The sequence below is a fragment of the Carcharodon carcharias genome, chromosome 13 (genome assembly GCF_017639515.1).
Source record: "Carcharodon carcharias isolate sCarCar2 chromosome 13, sCarCar2.pri, whole genome shotgun sequence".
Lineage (NCBI taxonomy): Eukaryota > Metazoa > Chordata > Chondrichthyes > Lamniformes > Lamnidae > Carcharodon > Carcharodon carcharias.
In genome coordinates, this window is record NC_054479.1 from 141,873,955 (window position 1) to 141,884,909 (window position 10,955).

General features: G+C 44.4%; 1 long non-coding RNA gene across 1 annotated transcript; it reads right to left on the minus strand.

Moving 5' to 3' along the window:
- Positions 1-1,804: 1,804 nt before the first annotated feature.
- On the minus strand, positions 1,805-10,361 carry LOC121285659. The gene is made up of 3 exons (XR_005944737.1): positions 10,183-10,361; positions 3,236-3,371; positions 1,805-1,892 (listed from the first exon to the last, which is right to left on the minus strand). It is a non-coding gene; the product is annotated as an uncharacterized LOC121285659 (long non-coding RNA).
- Between the last annotated feature and the right edge of the window lie 594 nt (positions 10,362-10,955).

Sequence of the window (10,955 nt, forward strand, 5' to 3'; positions counted from 1 at the left end):
AGGGCCCAAAATTGCTCACAATATTCTAAATGTGGCCTGACCAGAGCCTTATAAAGCCTCAGCAACACATCCCTGCTTTTATATTCTAATCCTCTCGAAATAAATGCCAACATTGCATTTGCCTTCCTAACTACCGACTCAACCTGCAAGTTAACCTTAAGAGAATCCTGGACCAGGACTCCCAAGTCCCTTTGCACTCCAGATTTCTGAATTCTCTCCCCATTTAGAAAATAGTCTATGCCTCTATTCTTCCTACCAAAGTGCATGACCTCACACTTCCCCATGTTGTATTCCATCTGCCACTTCTTTGCCCATTCTCCTAACCTGTCCAAATCCTTCTGCAGCCTCCCTGCCTCCTCAATACTACCTGTCCCTCCACCTATCTTTGTATCACCTGCAAACAGTGATGTCTGGGACATTATCGGTAAGGTACAATGCATTGAGTATGACTATCTCAGGCTGTGGCTTGTTAAGTCTGTGAGACACCTCTCCCAATTTTGACACAAGCCCCAAGGTGTTAGTATGGAGGTCTCTGCAAGGTCAACAGGGCTTGGTGTGCCATTGTTGTTTTCGGTGCCTAGTTCGATGCTGGGTGGTCTGTCTGGTCTCACTCCTTTTTGTAGTTTGCAGCGATTTGATTCAACTGAGTGGCTTGCTAGGCCATTTCAGAGGACATTTAATAGTCAACCGCAATCGCTGTGGGTCTGGAGTCACATGCAGGTAAGGACGGCAGGTTTCCTTCTCTAAAGGGCCTTAGTGAGCCAGATGGGTTTTTACAACTATCGTCAATGGTTTCATGGTCACTATTACTGAGGCCAGCTTTTTAATTCCAAATTTATTAACTGAGTTTAATTTCCACCAGCTGCTGTGGTAGAATTTAAACCCTGCTCCCAAGAGCTTTAGCCTGGGCTTCTGAATTACTAGTCTGGTGGCATATATACATATATATCTATGTATGTACACACACAAAGACATTTAGAAATTAAACCTCCCAGTGTAGATGAGTGTGTGAACATAAACAGGTTTGCCAGTTTGCAAATGTAGGGTTATATGCATATCTGAACAGGTGTTTATGTGTGAGTTTATCACTGAGTGTGGGCGTTAACGTTTGAATTCGCCCTGTTGACCTAAGACCCTTCCCTTTTAAATGAAACCCCATCCTCACAGGATGGGCGGCCTTCCAATACCCAAAATCAGGTAACTAATGATGGTGAAGGACTGGAATGTGAAGCAAACCCCATCAACTCTCCCACAGTCCTAAACCCCCTCCTCCTCCCACCATAACTGCTGGACAGGGGAGGGGTTTACAATTAGCCTCAGAGTGAAGCAGAAAAAGTAACAGAGGAGGACAGGAAGATTTAGAAAGTAGCAATGGCTAAAAAAATAACTCATACATTCATTTGAATTGTGATATGAATGTTTCCTTCAAGCACAGCGTTTGAGTGGTGGATATTGTCATGTCTGAATCCCACTTTCAATTTAAACTCTAACTAGTCTTCCTTTAACTAGTTTGTGGGTTAGCCTCTAGCTGAAGCACACTGTGTGCGTAGTGCTGTGCACTTAGTGTTGTTCACCATCTCTTGAGTGGGGGAGAATAGGGAAAGAGACAGTAGCAGGAACGTCTCTGTAACTCAGAGTGCATCCCCCAGTTGATCAGCCTGGCACAACCCCCACACTTGGTGCTGAAAGTGGAAGCGAAGGGGGAAAAGCCAAATAGGAGGAAAACATTTTAATTTAATTTTGGTTTTTCAACCTCGTTTACCACTGATCCCTGTCACCCAAATTATCTGAAGAGCTATGAACTGTTGACTTGTTTCTTGAGCTTATGGGAGGGAATTGTAAGCATTCGAGGCACCTACACAGTCACAGATTCCTGCTGCTGAACTTCGAGTCTGTAAAAATCAAATGACAAATCAGTACAGTCTGTCGGCTCTACAAAATCAAAAATCAAATGACAAATCAGTACAGTCTGTCGGCTCTACAGCTGCTGTGGGCAGGAACAGGTGGCAATTTAATAAGTGCCTCATTATTGTCACACCTCTCACTGTAAAGCCCAGTTCTACTGAGCTCTTTTTTATTGGTCCAACTGTTGTCTCAAAGGCTCCAACAGTGTACAAAGCGATTGGTCCCATCCCACCAGTTGGTGCTATGGGGTTATAGGGTAGCATCTCCAGGCACTTTGTGTAAGAGTAGTTTATCTCCATTCCTAACCTCTACAGTGATCCAACATAACAACAAGCTCCCCCGACACACATCTGGCCATGTTCAACACTTGCCAGCTGTTAAGATGAGAACTTGCACCAAACTGATTCTGCAGTCCGAAGTCCTTTATTTCCACTTATATGACGTCAGGATTGAATGATAAGCAAAATGAGTCTCTGTCAGCTTTCTTGCAAGAACATATCAAATATCATGTTGCATAGAGTATATAATTTATCACACTTTTAATGTCACTTTCATTGAAGTAGACACTCAAGTCAACACTGTAAGATATATTGTGTGATATCATGTGGATATCCTATTCTGGACCTGCCAACACAGGCCAAAATAATTACTTTGTTCCTTGCAGTAAACAGAACATCAGACTTTTTTCGTTCAAAAGCCCTTCATCAGTAAGACAATTGAGAATGGATTCTTCTAACAAAACAAATGGATAATTCATTAGTCACCAGTGTAAGTAATGATACACACAGTGTTGTCTACATGTCTCTCTTAAGCCCTAATATCACCCAATATCATGTTGCTTCTTTCAAAAACTTCCACACACACACGCAGTGAAAAGCATAACCATAGAAATTTTCTACTGTCCAAAAGAAATTAAACAAAACCTTTTGAACCACACGGGTCGGTGGTTAGAGAATTTCAGTAGCTTACTGTAAATGCTAAGAATATTCTTGTTACACAGCATATATTTTACACAGCACACTGAGCATGCCTAATGAGCCCAGCCTGTCAGGGATGTATAACTGTGCACTCCCCTGAGAGATGATGACATCTCCCTTGGTTGGAAAACTCTGATCAATGCAGGGCCTCTGCTTATGTATTTATATCTTAAAGCCATAAAATTTCATACCCTCGTTACACGACTAGATCGGGAATCAAAATGAAGCATCTACTTATGCACCGAACATGGCAAACCTCAAACATTACTGAGCAGAAAAAAGACAAATTGTTGAAAAGGCTGGTGAAATCACAGCAGTGCAGAATATCTGTCACTTCAGCAGAATTCGCTTACCGTAAGTAAACTGAAAGCAGGTTCAGGGGCAAGCTGCACAGCCATGGTCCTCTCCTCCCAGCTGATTTAAGTGTAAACCCCCTCACATTAACAAGTTTCTGGGCTCCTTGCTTTCCTTGGAAGAACATCCATGCACCTACAATCAGCAACAGAAAACAAAAGAAGGGACATGCCAGAGAACAATGCTTAAATACTGCCTGTGATCGGCCGGGCTAGAGAAATAGACGAGCAACAGCAAGAGCAGAACAGGGTGGGGTGGTGGTGGTGGGGGTGGGGGGGTGGGGGTTGGTGGTTGGTGGTGAGGGGGAGGGGGGTGGGGGTAGTGGGGAGAGAAAAGCTTAATTAGATAAAAAAAAGAACAGTGACTACATCTCTTAACTCAACCTTGAAGCAGCCGGTTTCAGAGAAGATTCTGGAGATAGCAGGGAGCTGTAAGCAAAGTGCAGGCAACCCAGCCATTCAGCAGCAATGCAGAGAGCAGTTATCCAGCACCTGACAGCAAGGCAAGCTTTGAATGTAACAAACACCTCCACCTACTTAAAGCTGCTGCTCATTAACCCCCTGTTCTCTAGCCATATAACCAGCTAGATATGGCTATTCCAATTTTAACACCTTGCAATAGAAAACATATAAACAGTGTGATGTGCCACAAATGGTATACTGCAGCATTGGCTATTTCTTTTTCTCAAATATGGTGCACATTGTGGAATCTTTCAACAGACAGGCACCCTCAAAACTTTGAAAAGCAGAAGGGTTAATCACAGAAACTGAGCACCACAGTGTACATTTACCCTTATCCTATTCAAATAAGAGTCATTAGTGACCCTTCACCTGATCAAATTCGTCATCTCCTCTTCTTTCCAAAATGGACCAGCAAGCAGAATTCCCCATGGATCATCCACACTTACTGGAGACACATTAAGCTTTATTGAACACACTTGCAGCACCAGATGAACTCTTAAAGACAAAGACTTCGACAATCACTCGAGGTCTCCCTGCTACAGATCCTGATGGAGGCTCCTCAGGGCTGGCAGACCACTTGACTAATTAAAGGGGTGGGCCATAATTTAGGGCAGAAAAAGGGAAATCTTCCCTGAAAACGGGAAATTACTGGATGCTGAAAAACCCAGATAGATTCATAGCAGTTTTACAAATGCTGGCTACTGTAAGTCTAGACTGATTATGTAAATGTTTACATGGACTATCCACAGGCTGTCGTGACAACTTGGTATAAAATATTGAACAATCTGTAGAATATTCAATCTCTAATGAGCTGAAGAAGAACATTAAATCCTTTTTAAGTCACAGATGGTATGACCGTTGAGCCAGTTTTTATTAATTTTTCCAGACAGTTCTCTTTTCAGTTATTCTCCCTCAACCCAAAGAGAGCAGCGCCTGTGGTGCAGTGGTAATGTCACAAGACTGGTAATCTAGCGGCACGGACTAATGTCCTGGGTACACGGGTTTAAATCTCACCACAACTGCTGGTGGAATATTAATTCAATTAATTAAAAAAAAATTGGAATTGAGAGCTAGTTTCAATAATGGTGACCATGGGTAGAACCTTCTGCTCTCTCTGGTGGCCCCGGAGGTAAGAAGGGCATTTAATTGGGTGGAATGGTGACATACCTGACCCCTGTGGCCTTCCCGTTATCTGCCAGAGTTAAAGTTCTGGGCGGGAAGGCTCACAGGCAACCCCTGCCACCTGCTGCCCATTAAGGCCCTTTTGTGCCCAATTAATGACCACTTAAGGGCCTCATCCTGTCCCTGCTGGCGTTAATCCAGCTGCAGGTGGGCCTGTTGCCATGTAGTGTGCACAGCAGCTAAACTACCACTCTCTCACCCCTGCCCACCCCCCCCCCCCCCCACCTGTCCTTTTGGCAGCAGCCACAGCCTCCCCAGAGCACAAGACTTGCCAGCCTCTGATTGGCCTGTGGCTCTTGATGGGCGAGACTTGTGCCCCTAGGGTCTTGATTCCAGGGGAAGACCTGCTGGCGGCCTTGTCAATGCCTGTCTGGCTTGTGGTGCAGTAGGCCTTCCCAAGAAGAGGCAGTGGGGGTCTCTCGCTGACTCTTCAGCCGGCAAGCGACACCCCCACTCCTCAACAAGAGTCTGCCTCATAAAACTTCCATCGATTGTCATAAAAATCCATCTGGTTCACTGATGTCCTTTAGGGAAGAGAATCTGGCATCCTGACCCAGTCTGGCTAACATGCAACTCCAGCTCCTTGACTCTTAGCTGCTCTCAAAGGTCAATTAAGGATGGGTAACAAATGCTGGTCTTGCCAGAGTGCCCACGTCCCATCAACAAATTTTTTTAAAAACCCAAACTTGTGGGATCCTTTTCCCACTACTGTTAGCTGTTCCATTTCAAGTTCGAGTAACGTGGGAATCGTTCACAATCCACGTTTCATCGAGTCGGAGGTAGAATGCTTAAGGGGATTTTTTTAAGCCAATGGCAAATGTACAATTATCCATTGTACTTATTAACATAAAGGATGCCACCTTAGTTATGCTAATGAGGACAGAAATCCTCATTTGTGGTCTCCATATCCTGTCACCAGATCAGTGACATGTTTCAATTCCATTAAACCGATAGAGCTGGTTTAATGTTTCTTACATCAAGGTATCGTTAACGTCATGAATACTTAGTGCAACCCTTGTGGCCTGACAGAAGCATTAAAGTGAGGTTTAGTGCTGACATTTTGGATTGATTTGCAATGTTGAGGCGCAATTGCAACAGCTCCTGAAATACCACTGAGGTTAAGTTTACGAGTACAGCTTTGGAACTGAGTGCACACCCGGGAGACTGGTGAGTGTGGGAGTTTAAATTGTTAATCTTGTTCTTAAAAAATCTAGTCTTGTCTGTAATTAGCAGTATCTGGAAAGCAGTGTGTAAGTAGACTAAGTTTACTTCATTCTTCCAGCTTTAAGCAGGACAAACACACTCTGCTGAGAGAGCCGAGTAGGTAATCAGCTAACTGGTTGAATGCGGTTTCTCTCGCTCCAGTCCAGTTCCTATAAGTGCAGGGTTCTTCAGTGCAACTTGGGCAAACAAATGCAGCTTTAGGACTGACCTGGGAGTTTGGTGACTGGGGGAGTTCGGTGAGGAAGGGAAGGAGGTGTTCCTTTCCTTTTGCTTTTCCTACCTTTTTCACACTGTAGTAATTGCTTCTTACCCTACTACAGAGAAAGGAGCTAGCTGTTTGGTAAGCATCTGGAAAGTGGTTAAGGTCTATTCCAGTCATAAGGTTTAAAATAGAAAAAAACTGGTTGGAAAGTTAAAGGAAAATAAATAAGTGAATAATCAAATGAAGTAACTAATTAAAATACATCAAGGATGGTGGGACAGGTGATGTCTCAAGGCTGCAGCATGTGGGACCTCCTGGGTGCCAGTGCGATCCAGGGAAAACACGTCTACAGTCAGTGTTTGCGGCTCGAGGAACTTTGGCTCAGAGTCATTGAGCTGGAGGCTGAGCTGCAGACACTGCGACCGATCAGGGAAGGGGAAAGTTACCTGGATGTGCTATACCAGGAGGCAGTCACACCACTTAAGAGAGGGTCTTCAGATTTGGTCAGTGTTCAGAGACAGGAGGGTGTGACTGCGAGTGAGACAGCTAAGGGGACTCAGATGGCAGGAGCCTCAGCCTTTGCATTTGTCCAATAGATATAAGTTTCTCTCAGCTTGTTTAGATGAGAGTGGGGGCTGCAGGGGGATGAGCAAACTGACCACGTGCAGGAAGCTATTCAAGTGGGGGGAACAAAAAGGAACGTAGTATTAGTAGGGGACAGTGGAGTGAAGGAGATTGACACAATTGTCTGCAGCAAACAGTGAGAGTCCAGATGTCTGTGTTGCCTGCCCAGTGCCAGGGTTCGGGACATCTGTTCAGGGCTGGAGAGGAACTTGTAGTGGGAGGGGAAGGATCAAGTTGTCGTGGTCCATGTAGGTACCAATGACATAGACAGAACTATGGAAGGGATTCTGCATACAGAGTATGAGGAGCTACACACTAAATTAAGAAGCAGGACCTCAAAGGTAATAATCTCTGTGCTCCTCTAATCCTGGCCTGTTGAGTATCCCTGATTTTAATCACTTCACGATTAGTGGCCAAGTCTTGAGCTACCAAGGCCACAAGCTCTGAAATTCCTCCCCCTCCCCTTTTTCTTCCTTAAAGACACTCCTTAAAATCTACCTCTCTGACCAAGGATTGGTTATCCACCCTAATATTTCCTTATAAAAACAAAAAAAAAACTGTGGATGCTGGAAATCCAAAACAAAAACAGAATTACCTGGAAAAACTCAGCAGGTCTGGCAGCATCGGCGGAGAAGAAAAGAGTTGACGTTTCGAGTCCTCATGACCCTTCAACAGTTCTGTCGAAGGGTCATGAGGACTCGAAACGTCAACTCTTTTCTTCTCCGCCGATGCTGCCAGACCTGCTGAGTTTTTCCAGGTAATTCTGCTAATATGTCCTTATGTGGCTCGGTGTCAATTTTTTGATAAAGCTCCAGTGAAGCACTTTGGGACATTTTACCGTGTTAAGGGCATTATATACATTCAAATTGCTGTTGATGTTGCAACATGGAGACTCCAAACCAAGAGGTATAAAGCAGGAAATATAGATTAGATTTAAATAATTTACAGAAAGCAAAATAAAGATTAGGAAAGACAGACAGGTTTGAGGGAGAAATATAAAAGACACAGATAGAAAAGATTTAAATTAAAAAAACCTCCAATGTTGATATTCTTCTGAGGGGTTGAGTCTCCACACTTGTAAAATTAATTTTTCAGGGCCAGAGGAGTTTCTGAAGAGTAATTATCACTCATCATGCTGTTAAAAATTCATTTACTCCTGAATGCACCAGTCCTAACTTTTTAAGCCACATTGACCAGAAACTGAACTGACCTAGTCATAAAAATACTATGGCTACAACAGCAGGTCAGAGGTTAGAAATCCTGCGATGAGTAACTCACCTCCTGACTCCCCAAAGCCTGTCCACCATCAACAAGGCACAATTCAGGAGTGTAATAGAATACGCCTCACTTGCCTGGATGAGTGCAGCTCCCATAACACTCAAGAAGCTTGACACCATCCAGGACAAAGCAGCCCACTTGATTGACATCCCATCCACAAACATTCACTCCCTCCACCACCGACGCACAGTAGCTGCAGTGTGTACCTTCTGCAAGATGCACTGCAGGAATTCACCAAGGCTCCTTCGACAGCACATTCCAAACCCACAACCACCACCATCTAGAAGGACAAGGGCAGCAGATAGATAGGAACACCACCACCTGCAAGTTCCCCTCCAAGTCACTCAGCAAAATGACTTGGAAATATATCACTGTTCCTTCACTGTCACTGGGTCAAAATCCTGGAACTCCCTTCCTAACAGCACTGTGGGTGTAGCTACACCACATGGACTACAGAGGTTCAAGGAGGCAGCTCACCACCACCTTCTCAAGGGCAACTAGGGATGGGCAATAAATGCTGACTCAGCCAGCGAAGCCCACATTCCATGTATGAATAAAAAAAAGTGGGCAAATACAGCAGGTGATGTAAGTTCATATTATTGCATTGTATTCAATGCCAAGTCTATTGGTGACTGGAGGACTGTAACAGTACACATTTTTTTCTGACATCAATTCCACATTGAGCTGCATATGTACAGACTCTAGAAGTTGTCATCAGATTCCTCCATTGTAACAGTGAGCATTGATAACCTCACTGATATTCTCATCACAAATTCTGGGCCAATATAAAAGTACCGGATTTACCAGGTTGTCAAACACTGTCCAATCTCTGTCAACTTGACCTGAACAAAGCTATTTCCTGCTTAGCGCCCTAATATCACTTGTATCTCTGCTCTGCAACTCAGCCTTGTTGATTCACCACATCACTGGGCCCGTCCAACTGATCAGATAACCAATATGATTCGAGCAGTCCAACAACCCTACAGGTTACAAGAGCATTTTAGATTAGTCCCACCTTAAATTTTGTTAAGCTCCACCAAAGAATTCTCAACCTCTCACAATTCAACAGCCATGGATGCGAATGCTGAGTCTAAATGTATTGAAAAGCTTACACTGTTGTAATTCACATTCTACCTCTCAACTATATCTCTGTCCCTCTCTCTGCCAGTTGTTTTTAATATATCTCCTCACTGCCGTTTCCCTCTCTCTCTCCTCACTGCCGTTTCTCTCTCTGTCTCTCTCTCTCTCTCTCTCTCTCTCCTCACTGCTGTTTCTCTCCCTCACTCTCTCCTCACTGTTGTTTCTCTCTGGCTCTCTCTCTCTCTCTCTCCTCATTGTCGTTTTTCTCTCTCTCTCTCTCTCTCCTCACGGTCATTTCTCTGTCCCTCTCTCCTCACTGTCGTTTCTCTCTATCCCTCTCTTCTCGCTGCTGCTTCTCTGTCTCTCTCTCTCCTCACTGCCATTTCCCTTTGACCCTCCTCACTGCTGTTTCACTCTCTATCTCTCCCTCTCTCCTCACTGCTGTTTCTCTCCCTCACTCTCTCCTCACTGTTGTTTCTCTCTGGCTCTCTCTCTCTCCTCGCTGTCGTTTCTCTCTCTCTCTCTCTCTCTCCTCACTGTCATTTCTCTGTCCCTCTCTCCTCACTGTCGTTTCTCTCTATCCCTCTCTTCTCGCTGCTGCTTCTCTGTCGCTCTCTCTCCTCACTGCCATTTCCCTTTGACCCTCCTCACTGCTGTTTCACTCTCTATCTCTCCCTCTCTCCTCACTGCTGTTTCTCTGTCTCTCTTCTTCCTGCCATTTCTCTCTCTGTCTCCTTACTGTTGTTGCTCCCACTCACTTACTTTCACATTTTTGGACTTACCTGCTCACACTTCCATGCAGTTGTCCTTTCTGTACTGATACCTGGTTCATGTGCATTTTCCTGCACCACAGCAGGAGGATGGCAAGACTGGACGGATTGAGAATTAAACTTACCTGACCAAAAGAATCAATACAACTCTGGGATGACACACAATCCTGGACTGAAAGTGTAAGGCACAGAGTCTCAGAATTCTGCTGCATTCCCATCCTTGCCACTGCTGTTATCAAGTGTCTGGGTGACCCACAGGGCTCGAGCAGACTCGAGGGGCCGAAAGGCCTACTTCTGCTCCTATTTCATCTGTTCGTATGACCCACAACCTGAAATGCTGCACCACAGTGACAAGATCCTGAGATCTTGGAAAACAATGTTTGTTATTGTCTCCCTGTTGTAAACAAGATTGAAGATATTCACCAGCCCGGCAGTGCCTGCAGTGTTTACTCTGATTCTAATTGTTTTATAGGTGTTGTGTTGAGTTTCCTGGTGATGCAATATAATTGAGGTTGGCAGCATTCACCCATGCTCCACATTGTGGTCACCAGCAGACTGCTCAATGCAGTCAATACTAAACTATTATCCAATGTCAGCTCATACACAGTTTGTGACTTTCCTCATCATCTCTGCACTATTAATACAACAAACTTGAATATAAGAATGCAAGAATATAAACTTGGAAGAAAACACGCCACATATTAATAACTTCATCCATTTTTTTCTGTATTAGTGTTTTTTATTCTTTCATGGACATCACTGGCTGGGCTAATATTTATTGCCCATCCCTAATTGCCCTTGAGAAGGTGGTGGTGAGCTGCCTTCTTGAACCGCTGCAGTCCCTGTGGTGTAGGTACACCCACAGTGCTGTTAGGGAGGGAGTTCCAGGATGTTGGAC